Raw genomic sequence first — 14,109 nt, 5'->3', positions numbered from 1 at the left:
TAAAGCCAATGAGTCATTGATTTCTTATAGATGTAACCCACACTTGGGTGAACCATATATATCTCATGTATTCTCGATATCTCCTCTCTATTCTCTCTCCTGTGTATTTTATGTAAATCATCACATGATCACACTACACCACACCATTCTCCATACATAACACACCACTCTCCAAGCCTAGTTGTCTAGAATGTGTGCATTGTGAGCGCTCTATTCTAACACTACACATAGGTGCATGGAGAAGCTTGAAGTTAGTTATGCCATCTAGAGGAGTGGAGTGATTCCATACTCTTCATCACACTTGTACCCTACTCTTGTGCATAAATAAGAATTATAGTTTTGGGTGCAATTGTATGCAACAACTACGACTCTTCTCTCCAAATTGACTTGATAAGTTGGCTCACCAGGTGGTTGAAGGTATAATGTCCTTGAAGTATGTTGTCCCATTTGATGCTTGGTGGTTTGAGGGCTTGTTGAATTGTTTGCCTAAAAATTCAATTGTAAGAGGGTGCTTGGTGAGAGGGCTCTCTAGAGGCGGTCCGGGGCGGGCAACAAGAGAGGGCTCCCGTGACCCTAAGACAATTTGTGTATTGGCAACAAGATCGAGTTTTGTGTTGTCTCTCTGTTTCTCACCAAGCTTTGTGTGCATTTAGTATTTAAGGCTAAAACTGGGTTACTCAAGTTGATTTGTGCTCTTTACCTCACTTTGGTGTGATGAATGTTTGTGTTTTGTGTGTGTGGCTATCTTGCATTCCCCTCTCTTTGTGTACAAGGAGATATCACGTGCGTCCTAGTTCGCATCTACAACTAGGTGGTGCCCCTTTCTTGTTGGTTTTTTGGCTGTGGGTTGTTGTTGTCTTTGATTGTGCTTGCCCCAGTCCCAATTGAGTAGCACGAGAGCCTTGAGGGGTGTTTAGAGGTCGCCTCTTTTGCTGCCTGCCCCGGACCGCCTCAATTTTGGTGCCCCCACTGAGGAAGGCTTGTGTATGTTTTTGTGTAGGTTCAACCTTTAGCATAGTCAAGTAGTTTGCATGAATCATGAGAATTTGTATAATCCTTTCATTCCCATTGCAAGGCAAAAGGTACACATAAGTGTTAGTACTAAGTTGCAATTTCAACATGTAATTCGTAGAATTTTAGGTCCTCTTAGGGTGGCCGAGATAAACGCTTCAGTAAATCCTTTTATTTTGCCAATCATTAGATACAACCTTAGTTTGGACATTTATATTTTTGTTTTGTTTTAAGTATTAGGTCATGCATAGACAATGGATAATGGCCCAGGAATAGAGGTTTTTCCCTTCCATTTCACTCCACACATTAGAATAAATGGTGCAATTAGCACAAAGATTCATTTTCAACAACATATGGTGTTCATGTTTGGTGCCCAAAGAGTAGGAGAAATTCTTGCATCACAAACCCTGTCATCCTGCCTCTTGTTGATTATCATAGATCATTTGATGTGCATATTTTTATTTTGTTGTAGAACAAATTGTCAATTAGAAAACATTATTGTGTAGATCTTTTTAAGAAGAAAAAAAAAATTGTGCGTCACTTTGAAATCAATTCAATGGAGAGCCAACGCCAAATGTTTGGATATCCTCTTTTCTTTGGAGAGCCTGGAGAGGATGTAAAACTATTTTTAGCAAATTTCAAGATGTCTTGCCGTATCAAGAGAATAGTAACTGATCAAGAATGTGTAGAAATGTTTGAGGTAGTCCTTAGGAAATATGCTAGCACTTGGTTTGACTCTTTGCCTGAGGAAGTTAAGGGAAATTACATGGAAGTTTTGAATAGTTTCAAGAAATATTTCTTTGATCCCCAAAACACTCAAAAATTATGGCAAGACATTGTTTCTCATAAGCAAAAAGAATTAGATGACTACTACTTGTACAAGCAAGATTTTCTACATCTTTGGGCTCCATGGGTACAAAATGTTGCTAACTCTAGTGATGGTGAAAAATCTCTAAAGAAGGAGAGGTTCATAGCCGGACTCTTTCCTGACCTTAAGGTAAAAGTAGAGGCGAGTGCACCTGCTACCTTTGATGCAGCTGAAACTAGGGATGCTGAGAAATATAATAAACTCAAGTGCTTAAGGGGAGAGGTTCCAATAGAAGGTCTTAGACCCAAAGGTAAGTCACAAGCATCAACACCTAGGGAGCTTCCTGAGGTAACGACGGAAGTAATTGAGAAGTTAAATGAATCTTTAAGCAGCCTGTCAATTCACCTTGCACAAGCTGTAGGTCCAAAGGGACAAGCAAAGAAGTCTGAAGAGCGAGGTCCACGACCTAGGAGAGTCTTGCAATGTTGGAATTGCGAAGAGTCTGGACATGGGATGTATAATTGTCCTTGGCCCCATGGGGAGCCAGGGAGACCTAACTTGAATTACCCAGTGATAAATGCAGGTGAAGGAGCTGGTCAACAACCGAGGCTTCTATAAAGGAAAAATGGACCAAGACCACCTCCACAAGGGGTGGAAGGAGTTCCACCTTTGCTTGACCCAAATGTCAATGTTGTAGAAGTCACACAATTCAAAGAGGGTGACATTGAGGAAAATGGCATCAAACGTGGGAGGGGAAAAGGTAAGGAAAAGGAAGGAGTAACATCACAAAGTGACCATGGACGAGGAAAGAAAGCAAAGGAAACCAAGGAAGCCAAGAGGACCCGACACCACATCAACCTTCAACATTTCCCTCTTAGACATGGTATGGCTCTCTACAACCTTATGGAGGACATGAGAGGTAAAGGTCCAAGCATATCATGGCCTCAATCTCTTGTATTGTGCCCACAAGTTAGGAGGGAGTTAACAAAGGTAGTTAGCACTAGGAGAAGGACCAAAGAAAATGTTCCTGTTGTTAAAATTGCACATGCCCAAATGAATGAGGATATTACACGTGTGCTAGATTGCTATATCAAGGGAAACTAGTTAGGAAGGGTCTAGTGGATGAGGACGCACAAATTTGCATCATGAAAGAGGACCTTATGCAGAGACTAGGCATGCACATTCATGAGACACCTGAAATCAAAGTGAACATGGAAAATAATAACAAGGCTAGGTGTTTGGGAGTTTGTAAGAAGCTTTCAGCATTAAGAAGGCTATTGATTTCTATGTTATGTCTACAAGGGGAAATGGCTATCCATTTATCCTAGGTAGACCGTGGCTAATGAGGATGCGAGCTTTGCAGGATTGGGAAAGTGGAAAGTTGATTTGCAGGAATGACAATCACAAGAAGGTTGTCTCTGACGTGAAGGAGCAACATCAAGAGGAGATCCAGAAGGAATCTTCTCAAAGTGAAAGCGGGGATGATTGGACCGATGACACCTTGGAAGAAGAAAGTAGTGGTAGCACTACGGAGGAGGAGTCATCCATTGAAGTCATGGGTGTAAGTTTTAGGCCAAATAACGAAGAGACATCTTGCCAAGGTTTAAAAGAGGTAGGCCCCTAGGAGAACCAAAGTTTTCACGATGAAGAAATGCTAGATGGTATGTTGTCAAAGACTCTTACTTGGGAGGAAAGAGAGGAATTCAAAAGTGTGCTAAGAAAGTTTCCTAGGGTTTTTGTTAAATATTACACAGATGTACATGGAGTGGATGCCATTCAACACAAGATCGAGCTAAAGCCAGAGGCCAAACCTAAAGCACAAAAGCTACGAAGGTTAGGAGTCATCAAAGAGCAAGCACTACTCAAAGAGGTGAGGAAGCTTCTAGCAGCAGGGTTCATCTACCCCGTAGAGAATTGTGAGTGGGTCTCTCCAGTTGTGGTCACTCTGAAAAAGAATGGAGGGTATGTTTCGATTATCGTCCACTCAATGAGGCAACAAAAAGAGATCACTTTCCCCTCCCATTTCAAGATGAGATTCTTAATGAGGTAGCACGTAAAGAAAAGTACATGGTATGCGATGGCTACTATGGCTAGTTTCAATAGGTATTGCATTGGAGGATTAATTAAAAACAACCTTCATCACCCCTTGGGGTTGTTTTTCTTTCTGAGTTTAAACTATCCAAATGACTTGAAAATTGAAAATAAAACTTAAAAGGAACTTGGGAAACCCTACATGTGCTCACAGTGGCTTTCTGGCTAAAATTTATCATTTAGACATCCTACGAGTAGGATGTCTATTTCATCAGTTTTTGGTGAAACTTGGCATGCTGGTCGTCCTTGGCCTGTGCAACATGGCTATGTGATTGGAATTGGGTTTGGGCATCAAAAAGTGCATTTTTGGGAAGATTCAGGCTTTGGGTTCACAAATTTGGTAGGATGTCCACAACAGGTGGCAAATGATATTCAAATGGGTTGAAATTTGATATATGAGCTTCTTGCACCAAGGTAATGGCTCCTATGAGGTCATTTCTTGCATAGTAGGTCAAAATCACACTTGAGACATCCTATGCGTAGGATATCTATTTCATCAAAATGGCTTCAAATTGGTTCTGGGGGTAGCTCTTGGCATGTGGAACATGGCCCTGCTCTTGGATTTTGATTTGGACAAGAATTGGTGTTGGTAAGAGCATCTGTAGTGTTTTCAGGCTCAAAAATTGCATCTTGGAGGTGTTGGGGGCCAAATGTGATGGGAATGGCTTGAAACTTGATATATGAGCTCTTGAAGGTGTTATAGAGGTATCTGGAACTCAAAACTGCAAGCTGGGGGCCAAAAATGTCATTTAGACATCTTACGCGTAGGATGTCTATTTCATCATTTTTTACATGTGACCACACAGATAGGTTGGCAATGTGCTCATGAGGGTATTGTGCAAGTTTCATGTGATTTGGACAAGTTTTGGGAGGTCCATGGCCCATTATTGCCTCTATGCCCTGACTTTGCATTTTTTGGTGCACGTGAGGTCAATTTTTTTCCAGATGTGATGAAACTTGGTGGCTAGCATGTACAGGCTATTTAGAAGTAGTGTGTAATGAGAGATGTTGGGGTTGGTGCTCAGAATTGGCCTTGAGACATCCTACGCGTAGGATGTCTCCTGATGAAAATTTCATGGTGAGTGCTATGGTGCCTGCCCTGAGCCCCGTGAGTCCCTTTTAAGCATTATTTCAACAAAAAAGTCAAATTGATAGAAGAAAACTCCCTGTGTGGATTTCAAAGCCTCTAAGCCGTTTTCTGATTTTTGGAGTGCTTTTCGGCGATGAAATTTCTTGATGTTGGTCTCCAATTCTTCCCGATCCCTTGGGGATCCTTGCCATATGTTTTTTGTCGACTTTGGCTTCACCGGAGCTCCGTTTGGCAATTTGTTGCTTTGGAAGCACCCGTGGTTGCATTTTCATGTCTTCAATGACTTGTGGTGGTCTACCACCATAGGACTTGGTTGTTGATGGTCTAGGAAAGCCGCTCGTGAAGTTTGGTGGCAAACGGACATGCGGTTTGGCCACGGGAGCTATTTGACGCTTTGTGAGTCTGATACCGTTTCTGAATTTTAGTGCCGCTTCGGGTCACCGTATGGCCATGTGGGCTATATAGACTTGTCGAGCATGTCGAGATGCTCCTACCCATGAGTTTTGGTAGCATTTGGGCGCCTTTCCGCCGATTTTCCATTTGGTGGCCTCTTAAGGGGCTCTTGGAATTAGGGTTTTTCCCGATGGTTTTCTACTGCCTTTGGTCATCTAAAATTGGTCTCCTATGCTAGGGTAAGATGTCGATGAAGTCTCATTGCTTTTGGGTTAGCCGTTAGGTGGTCACTTCTACTTGTAGGTCTCTACCGCTCGCTTTCTATGTGAACGCTACGCTAGTTTTCGCGATAAAATAACAATCATGCGCGAAAAGCTCAAGGTGGTGAGCCTACCTCTCATGTCTGGAGCCTGTCGGGTAGTCGTGCGCATCGTAGAAGCTGCTGGAAGTCCCGTTCGCTCTAGGTGGCAGAAGCTCTCTCTCAAAAGTCAATTGTGAAAATGAGCTTAAAATGAAGTGAAAATTTCTTATAATGGGGTTCTCCGAACCACTTTCCGTGAAATTTGACATGTGCTCCCAACTTCTTGCGAGATGCGGTTTAGGCTCAAAAATTTCCTGATTTGGACTCCATTTGCCCAGTTTACGAGAAATTTGACGTTTCGGTCAAAATCTAGCCAAAACACGCTTTCCGCTCCATTCTCATAATTGCACCCCCATTGTACCATAGGTTGTCCTATAGTCACTGATCATCCCTATATTTTTTGTTTTTCATTACGACCGTTTTTCACCTGCTTTTTGTATTTTTGATTTTTTTCTGCCGAAAACTAGTAAAATTAAAAGAAAAATAGAAAATTAAACCCAAAAATCCCCAAAAATCATAATAAATCAAAAACATCACGGCAAAACACTATATACACTCACATGCAATTTGTATGGCCGGATTTCTCCGTTTTACCAATATTTTGCTCGAAAAATGGATATTTTTACCTATATACACACACCTAGGGGCTTGATTTGGCGTTTGGCCCCATATACTTGTCTATTCATGCTGTATAAGGGCATATGTACTTGGGTTAGTCCAAAAAATTTCGCAATCAAACGACAACCCTTAAAAATAGTCAAAAAACATGCCCTTTTTGCCATTGGGTCCGCATTTGAGAATGCCTCCCCCCCGCCTAGCCGAAGTCCTCTCGGACGACAAGGTATCGCCTCGATGTATGTGCCGTGCCTGGATTAAAAATTGTGCTAATGCTTGGCCATGTAATGTAGCCCTATATGATGTATACTCGGTCAAAGCATGGAAAATTAATGCTGTGCAAGAGAAGGGTATAAGCAATATGCTTATTGGCATTTGCCGTCGAGGTTTCTTGTTTGTTGTTGATTTGGTTGGTGGATTTTCTTTGCAAGTAAAAGTTGTAACTCTACCGCTCTTTGTTTGATCGTCTTTCTTGCAAAAGTCGCTTGGTTTGCCGCTATTGTCGATATGGCCATAGTCGTCTCCTTGGAGAGAATTTTCGTGGCGGAATTGGCCATTGACTTTGTCTCTTTTGCTTTCCATTTGTAGCTTTGCTTTGGAGATTTTTGTAGGTTGATTGCTACTTTTGCAGTTGTCATTGTTTTGCTGCTGATTGGCATCAACATATATCTGTTTGCCGGTTTCATATGTAGTGTGTGTTTGCCTTCCGATGTTGCTTGTACTGAAGGGAGTTCCTTTTGCTTCGGTTTCGAGATCCAAATGCGAGTCGCATTTAAGTTGTTGCTGAGCATTATTTTGGGGATCCATATATGTTGTATGTCCTTGGTTTTTGGTTGAACTGTGTGCTTCTGTTGAGTTCTTCTGTTGTATTGTGGTTTGTCTATCATATCATTTCTATCCTTCCGCACCCATACTTTTTTTTCTTGTGTTGCTACCCGTGATCTTTTGATGGCGGTCGATGTTGTTTTATGTTTGTAGTGAACATGGTTGGCAGTTCCCTGTTTGTTCTCCATGTCGTTGTTTAGTGGCACCCATCCTTTTGGTTCTTTATCCAGTGATTGCGTTGCTAGTAGCTGATTCTTCCGGGGTTGCTGAGAAAAGGCTATCACCTGTTGTTCTTCTGCATGTTGTATTTTGACTGCATCCGTATTCCAATCTATCTGCACATTGTACTCTTTTTTTCCAAGGTTGTCCCAAAAACATGGGGTGCTATGGATTTTTTGAAGCATATCCTATGTTAGTGGTAAATGATATTTCTTTAATCGACACCCACTAATCCAATTTGGAATTTCTTCACTAGTTAATGTAGCAAGCTTGACAACTCCACTTTATGATAGGTCACTAATCACAAAGGGTCCCATCCCTCGCTTTTTAAGTTTCTTGGCATGTTGCTTCAAGGTATAAACAAGTACGTAATCACCTATTTTGAATTCTTTAGTGCGCACATGCTTGTCAAAAAATTCTTTTTGTCTTCTCTTTTTAGCATAGATCGAAGCTACCGCTCTCAAGCAAAGTTCATCTAGCTTTTCAAGATCATCTATTCTTGAAGAGAGCTCATGCCCTGTCCATTCTAAGCATTTTACTAGTCATAGAGTTGGAATTAAAAACTCTATGGGTAATATAGCATTTATACCAAACACCATGTTGTACGGTGTTGTTCCTATGGATGTTTTGTAAGCTACCCTGTATGCCCATAGTGTTGAGTGTAGCTGTTGATCCCAGTCTGCCCTTGACTCTAAAACAATTTTAGTCAAAACCGTGCATAGTGTTTTATTTGTGGCCTTAGCCTGTCCATTTTCCTCTGGATGATATGGAGCAGATTTTCTATGTATGACCATGAATTCCTCTAGTAGATATTCAATGACTTCATTAAGAAAATGTGTTCCTCGATCACTGACAATTTCTATTGGTAACCCGTATCGTACAAAGACATTCTCATACAAAAATTGTGCAAAGGTTCGTGCATCTCCTTTTTGTGTTGCCTTAGCTTCCGCCCATTTTGTCAGATAGTCCGTAGCCACAATGATATATTGGGTATGGGTGTGATATGCAGGGGGTGAAATAGGCCCCACAAAATCAATGTCCCATTTTGCAAATGCCCTTGCTCCCATCATTGGCCGTAGTGGCATCTCATCTCTCTTTATCGGCACCTTGGTGCGTTGACATGCGTCACAACGCTTTACAAACTCTTCAGCATCCATATGCAATGTAGGTCATCATATTCCTGTGCGGTTAAGACAATTTTTTCCGTCTTATCTCCTGAAAAATGGCCTCCACTTATGCCTCCATGTGCGTGTTCTAGAATCAGCAGGTATTCACTTTCACTTGCACAAATTCTAAGTTGATTGTCCTTTCCTCGCTTATAGAGTTGGTTCCCAATTAAATTATAGTCACGAGCCTCCAGCTCTATAGCCCTTTTCCGTGCTCTTGTTATGTTTTCAGGAAATGTCCTTGTGGTTAAGAAATCAATGATATATTGACTCCATGCAGGTGCAATGTTTACCTGAAACAATGTTGCGTGATCCACTGGTTGTTTGGTACTACGTATAGTACAATTGTTAACATAAGCATGTGTGTCAGTATACATAGTTGGCCAATAAACCCCTAATTGTTTCAGTCTCTGGTATGTTTTCATTGTTGAAAAATGAAACGCACAATCCTTGACGTGTGCTTTTTCAAGATAACACTCGAATTCCTCCGGATTTATACATAATCGTAGAATCTGGTCCGATCCTAGATGATACAATCGTCCTGCAATCAACTGGAAGTTTTTTGTTTGTAGAATTGTTTGTTGTTTGGATCTGTCTTCCTTGTTATCAAACCTACCTCCAAAGAAAAGAATGCTAACAATTTCCTAAGACCATTTGGGTATCATTTCAATATTGAAAAGATACGCATCAGGTATGTCATCATCTACTTCTTCAGGAGCTTCCCCATTTTGCAGTCTTGAAAGATGATCCACCCGTAGATGTGTTTTACCCTTTTTGACCACCACTGTGAAATCAAACTCTAGCAATATAATAAACCAACGTACAATTCTCCCAGTATTGCATGGTTTATTTACCAGATACAAAAGAGCTTGATGATCTGTGAAGAACAAAAATTTGTTTGCGAGCAAATAATGCCGAAATTTCTTTACATCATAAATCATTCCTAACCCCTCTCTTTCAATGGTTGTGTAGTTCTTTTCTGCACTGTTTAACTGTCGGCTTGCATAACAAACTGGAAAATGTAGAGTGCGCATGTGATGGAGAAGGTAGGAAAGAAAACTACGCACACACACCAACACACATCAAGACACACACACACACACAATCGTTACCCTGCAGCAGCCATTCAAGGTGCTGCTCTTCTCTCCTTCTTCTTTGAACTATTATCCAAAGTATATTTACAACATAGTATAGTCAGTGTTCGGCCGCCCATAGCAAAATGGACATATTCTTTAACATCATATTCTTTAACACTCCCCCTCAAGCTCAGAATGAGCTTGCATATGATGGATTCCCAATGCTTCACAAAAGTAGCAAAACTTCTCCTTTCCAAGAGATTTTGTGAATATATCCGCAACTTGATCATTTGTCTTCACATACACCAAATCAATCTCATTTGCCAAAACTTTTTCTCTAATGAAGTGATAATGTACCTCAATGTGTTTAGTGCGAGCATGGTAGACTGGATTCTTTGCCAACATGATGTTGCTAATATTGTCACAATATATAATGACACTGTCAAGATAGTCAAAACCAAAGTCTACCATAAGTACTCTCAACCATGACTCTTCACATGCTGCCAAAGCTGCTCCACGATATTCAGCTTCTGTACTTGATAATGCTACAATTGATTGCTTCTTGCTACTCCAACTTATCATACCATTGCCAATGGAAAATGCATAACCACTTGTAGATCTTCTATCCATAAAATCTCCTGCCCAATCTGCATCTGTGTAACCATAAAGACATAGCTTCCCATTCTTTTCATAAAACATTCCATAACTGACATTGGCTTTCACACATCTCATAATCTGTCTCACTGCATCAAGATGACTTTTACATGGCTTTTGCATGAATTGACTCACAACACCCATTGCATAACTCAAATTTGGCCTTGTTATTGTCAAGTAAACAAGGCTTCCAACCATCTTGCGGTACATAGTGACATCCTCAATGTAATGTCCATCATCAAACAACTTCACATTTTGATCAAGAGGTGTATCAACCGGTTTGCATGCTGTCATTCCATACTTCTCAAGCATATCCAACGTGTATTGTCTTTGTATCATCCAAATTCTTGATAAAGTGTTGACAATTTCAATTCCCAAAAAATATCTCAACTCACCAAGGTCCTACATGTTGAATTCTCTCAACAAACTCTTCTTGACGTGCAAAATTTGCTCATCATGACTTCCAGTGAGAATCAAGTCATCAACATAGATAACAATAGTGACGATCTCTCCATCAACATGCTTCAAAAACAATGAGTGATCAGCAGTAGACTGTTTAAATCCAATCTTCTTCAAGAATCTGGTTATCTTTTCACACCAAGCTCTAGATGCTTGCTTCAAACCATACAATGCTTTCTTCAACTTACATACATAATATGGAAACTCTGGGTGTTGATAACCCTGTAGATGTATCATATAAAATTCTTCTTCTAAGTCACCATTCAAGAATGCATTATTGACATCCATTTGCCGTAACGTCCAACCGAACATACTTGCCATTGCTATCACCAATCTGACTGTTGTCATCTTTGCAACTGGACTAAATGTCTCATCATAATCAAGACCTTTTGTTTGTGCATAACCTTTAGCAACAAGCCTCGCGTTGTATCTTTCCGCACTACCATCTGACTTGCACTTGACTTTGTATACCCATTTTGAACCAATTGCTTTCTTTCCACTTGGCAAGCAAACCAAATCCCAAGTGTCATTCTTCACAAGAGCATCCATCTCATCATCCATAGCTGACTCCCATTCTGATTTTCCAATTGCCTCTTGAAAACATGTAGGCTCTTTATGTTGCACACGTGAAACCATGTATGCATAATGTGTACGCATCTAACCGTTGTATGTCAATCTATCAACTGGATAATGCACCCTCTCTGATCTTGTCAATTGTGGTGCACTCTTCTCTTCAACTCTTGCATATGGGGGTACATATTTCTCAATATTCTTACTGCCAGGTGTCCTCAAATGTGGTAAACCATGCTCTTCATCGAAGCTTTCATCTCCAGAACTCTCTTCAACCACTTTCTTCTTGCCTTTCTCGTCTTGCTTCTTATCTCGCAAACGACCACTCCATGGGTTGACACTTCCTGTACTCTGCTCTGCCATATGTGGTCCTAAAATAGTTCTTGTTGATGGTCCTGGCTTATCAACAACATGACACACATTCTCTTGCTCTTCATACTCATCTTCTATCATCAATGGCTTTGGTTTATACCATGGTTCATGCTAACAAAATCTGACATCTCTACTGACATAAACTTGTCTTATTATAGGATCATAACTTTTGCAACCTTTCTTTTCAACTGGGTAGCCCAAGAATATATACTTCACTGCCTTTGGCTCCATCTTCTTTCTTGCTTCATTTGTCACATGAACATAGCAAACACATCCAAAAACTTTCATATAAGAAACTGTTGGCTTGATCCCATAAAGTCTCTCATAAGGTGAAATTTCATGAATGGAAGTTGTTGGTGTTCGATTCATAATGTGTACTGCTGTATGAACTGCTTCAGCCCAATATGTTAATGGCATATTCATCTCATTCATCATGGCTCTTGCAATCTCTGCTATGACTCTATTCTTTCTCTCAGCAACTCCATTTTTTTGTGGTGTGTATCTGCAAGTAATCTATCTTCTTATACCTTGTTCACGTAGGTAATCATCAAAACTGTGTGACATGTACTCTCCCCCTCCATCTGTACGTAGGCATTTAATTTGACAACCATTCTCTTTCTCAACCATAACTTTGAACTCCAAAAATACCTCAGACTTTGCCTTTAGAAAGTAAACCCATGTCATTCTGCTGTAATCATCCGCCGTGAATGTGATAAAATATCGACAACCATTTGGTGTAGCCGCGATCACAAGGTCCCCAAATATCTGAATGAACAATTTCCAAAGGACTTTGGCTAATTCTCCCCCTCTTTGGAAATGGTAAACGAGATTGCTTTCCAAATTGACAAGCTTCACAAACATGATCAAAATTCAATCTGCCAAACTTTGGTAATCCACGTACAATTTGATTTGATTGCATATGCTTTAGTCTTCTTAAATTGACATGACCAATCCTCTTATGCCATAACTCTGCCCAATCATCTTGAGTGACTGATTTGTTTGCATACATACCACTGTGTAAATGTGGATCTCCAGCTTCCAATGAGAACAAGTGACCTTTCTTTCTTCCGCGTGCCAATATCTTGCCTCGTCTGCCTTTGTGAAACTCCTCTATGAAGCAGCCATAACGATTAAAATGGACTTGCAACCCTTGATCTGTCATTTGTCCAACTGATGCTAAATTCTTTGTGATTGAAGGCACATATAGAACATCTCTCAATGTGTTGTATGTCCCGTCTTTTTCTAGCAATGGAACTGAACCAACATGCGTAATCCGATGCATAGTATCATCACCTGTAGCGACAAACACATCCTCCTCTAATTTCTCTTTTCTGTCAAACCATTCACCATGATATGTCATATGATTTGTGGCACCACTATCTAAATACTGAGGCCGTCCGGGGCGGGCAATAAGAAGAGTGACCTCTAGACACCCTTCAAGGCTCCCGTGCTGCTCAATGGGGCTGGGGCACAATACAACACAAACCAAAACAACAAACCCACCGCCAAATCCCAACTACACAAGGGGCACCACCTAGTTTAAGAGCGAACTAGGACGCAAAAGAGGAGAATTGTTAGAGCAACCCACAAACAAGCAAGGAATTTACACTAACCCTAACACCAATGGAATACTCTCACACACTAAAACACGAGAGAGAGAGAGAGAGAGAGAGAGAGAGAGAGAGAGAGAGAGAGAGAGAGAGAGAGAGAGAGAGAGAGAGAGAGAGAGAGAGAGATAGTGCTCGGATTGCTTTGAAACGTATCGGTAATGATCAAGCAAACACAACTATATATTTAAGAAAGAGAGAGAAAGGGGGAGGGGGTGCTTGTTGCATTAATACCTTCTTACAAATCTGTCATGACAAATCAAAGTGAGATTAGTACTTGTTCAACATAGCTTGCGTAAATTTCACCACAACACATCACAAGAAAAGCCACCCCAATCACTGTCTTAAGGCCAGGGGAGTCCTCTCCACCCTGTCGCCCTCTTACAGTATGTGGGATTTATGGCTAGATTGATGACAACACCAGAGACAAGCTATCAAGAACTTAACAAAAAAAAAAAAAAAAAACACAAAGACACTTACGCATCATTGTTGTCCATTACTTCACGTTGGAAGGGAGACAAAGTATCCAAGCTTAGTCCAAATCCACCCTCCTTGATTCAGCGAATGTTGGGCTTACACTAGTAGGAGAAATGATAGATTTCCTACTCTCAATTGAATGATCACTCTCTCTCTTACAATGGCATAGATTTCCCTTGCTAATCCCCTATTACAACACATGCACATGCATAAGACAATGAGCTTCCACTCAAGAGCTCCTTCTAGAGAGGTTGAGCTTGGCTTCTCAAGCTATAGCATAGTGCTCTTGCTTATGGCTCCCCCCCTTTTATGCTA

This window comes from Adiantum capillus-veneris, chromosome 7 (genome assembly GCF_014529385.1).
Source record: "Adiantum capillus-veneris isolate H3 chromosome 7, ASM1452938v2, whole genome shotgun sequence".
Lineage (NCBI taxonomy): Eukaryota > Viridiplantae > Streptophyta > Polypodiopsida > Polypodiales > Pteridaceae > Adiantum > Adiantum capillus-veneris.
Note: the sequence above shows the minus strand (reverse complement) of the source record.